Consider the following 2,993-nt stretch of genomic DNA (forward strand, 5'->3'; position numbering starts at 1 on the left):
AGATTTATAGCTCTTGTGCGGCTACACCACACACTTATGAGGTACACATCCTTAAATGTATACGCCCATGATGCCTAGGGGCTTCTTTTACAGAAGCTTATTATGATTTTCCGAGCATCAAGCTCACCACATATGTGTCCTTTTATAAATATATACCTTTTCTTCGCCATTATATGCACCTTTATGACTTAAGTCTTTGCCAAGCTGGGTTGCCTGGCTCCTGTGCTTATGCCCTATGTTCCCGTTAATTCAGCTAGGGCATAAAGGGAGCACCTCTGCGATTGTTACAGCCGGGTTATCCAGACTTGTACCTCAGACTGGGTGAAGCCGAAAGCTAGCATTCTTAAGGGAATAATCGGTCGGCGGACTAAAGACGTTTTCCCCTCATTGCACTATGAACCCCCAGATATTACGTATACTGTGATGTTTCAAATCACAGTTTGGGCATGCATACTAACGCGTGCTCACCCAGAGAAAGGAACCCTTAACGGAACTATTCTCTCTGGAAGATGTTTCTTACAATTCATAAGTAATATAACATAGCTAGCCGGATACAACTTGTCTGTTAAAGCAACTATGACTCCTACGCCTGGTTTCCATGCATGCCCTGGTATTTATTACTGGTCCGGTATTCGAAAACACTCCGCACCTTCAGGTCCGGAGGTCGAAGCAAAAAGGTATGCCATGACAATCGTTTTACAATTCGGCTAGGGACAAATTTGTCAATTGAAGTACATAGTCACTTGGAATCAAAAACTTATTTCTCTATACCGTCTAACAGGCTGTCTAGCTTAAAATCCTGTTGTGAAAACTTGGTGGCTATCTTTACTTGGTTATATACCAAGCTCACTGGAATTTCTTGTCCATCTGACCTCCAAGGCCCGCCCCGGGCCATAAGATTCGGATCAAGTCTGGTGTACTGCGTTTTCACCATGGCCCAGACCTCGCGTGCACCTTCACGGCAAGCCGATATCTTCCATAATTTAAAGCGGCACCCAGCTCCCTTTAATAGCTTCACAAGCTCTTCCATACTTCCTGGAGGGGAGGCGGATAGCCACAAAGCTTTGGCAACACTCCGCGTTGCTTTTCGAGCTTGATCGTACACTTCGGACAGTTCTTGCAGCAGATCGCCTTGAGATCTGGACATTTCCTCTTCGAGACAGCCAGTCAGCATACCTGCAGACATAAATCTGTTAACTCATTTCTTTACTGCACTAACACGGAGGTAGGTTCCAAAGCATACTGAATATGCCGCCCTGTAGCCTCCTGTTCTCTTTTATGGCGTCCACCAGCTGGGCTCACACGTCTTTTAGCTCTTCGCCCAGCTGGGTGTTGGAATCCCGCAGCTTGTTCTTATCATCCCTGGTCCGTGTCAACACACGTTCGCCAGCGGCCAGTTGCTTTTTGGCCTGTTGTTTGCGCGCCTGCGCGGCATCCAGTTCCTCTTCCAGTTGATCTAACGATCCTGCCATGAGAAATACAACAGTATTAACACTACTGGTATATGATTATATTTTTCTGGATGGAAGGGGACACTACCAGGAGGTGCCTCGTTGGATTTCTCCAGTTCGGCGGTAACAACAGCTAGCTGGGTCCGGCACTTTTCCAGCTCATGAGACAGCATGTTATTCTTCTCCGTGAGTGCCTGATTATACAATGATCCTTAAATCAGTCGCTTCAACTGTTTCAAGTCTCGAGGGCTACTGGTATATGATTACCAGATTGGTACAATGCGAACTTACCCACACATCTTTCATATGCTGGTCAGTGTCTCTGGCAAGCCCATCTCGAGCAGCTCGGATATACGCATCAGCCAAGCTGAAGGCATTGAACGCCTCTTTAGTAAAGCCGGGGTCACGGAGAGCGGCCCTCCGGTGCCGATGATTCATGGCGCTCTCTACTACAGAGTTCGTGAGGGATACATTATCTGAATCCACTGAAGGAGGAGAATCCAGCGTCACTCCCGTGTCTGCTCCCTCCCTAGAGGCAGGATCTGGAACCTGATTGGTGGAGGCGTGACCGGCAGGATCCCTGGACATAGTCCGGCGAATGCTTTTCCTGATAAAACACAGCGGACAATGTCATGGTTCGATGTGACTGCCTTGGGGCATATTTAAAGCCATACCTCTTTGATGAAGGCTCGGTCGTGTTGCCATTTGCCTTCCTCTTCGAAGACCCGCCCGGCGCACGCGTCGCTTTCTCATGAGACGCCTCTGGTGCGTCACAGCGCGCCGATCGCCTCCCCTTTGGAGCACGAGACAGTGCGGTGGGTGAGGCATAATGAGGAAGCTCTTTCAGAGGAAACGTCTCCTGACTACTTACATATGAGGCAGGAAGGAGGCCGGGATAATCAGCTATGATTGCCACTTCTGTGCCATCATAGCTCGCCTGGTAGAAGACTCCCTCCTGGAGCTCTACAAATATGTCCGGATCCTCTTCGAACCGGGATCGAGGTCCCGGTTATGGTCCTCCGGCTATGGAGCAGGGCTACGGATCCCCGCGATAACCTTCCGCCATTCCTGTTATGAATGGACGGACTAATGTCAGTTAAACATGACTCAGGGAGAAGATTGAGTAAAGCGATGGGATTAAAACTCACCCAGTTAGGAGGATTATACATGGAAAATCCCTCTCGATGCTTAAGACAAGTGAACTCCTCTTTCTCCCCTTTATACAGATCGGCCAATATTGTGGCCAGGGCGGCGGGGGTGTCCGGACCCTTTCGTCCACAGCGTGAGGCGTCATCTTCCCCATTATAGTGCCACATAGGGAGCCCTCTGAATTGGAGTGGCTGAACACCTCACGCTATGGAAATTGCCATTACCTTGATTATTGATAATCCGGACTGGGCAAGTGTCCTTATCTCGCCCATTAATTGTCGGACTTCCGCGCTATCTTCCTCCTCGAGGCTTCCAGGACACTAGCTGTGGCGTTTCTTTAATGGGGCGCTGGAAAATTCGGGAAGACCCATTCGGACTGGGTCAGGGAGTGCG

The sequence above is a fragment of the Triticum urartu genome, chromosome 1, assembly GCF_003073215.2.
Source record: "Triticum urartu cultivar G1812 chromosome 1, Tu2.1, whole genome shotgun sequence".
In the NCBI taxonomy this organism is placed as follows: domain Eukaryota; kingdom Viridiplantae; phylum Streptophyta; class Magnoliopsida; order Poales; family Poaceae; genus Triticum; species Triticum urartu.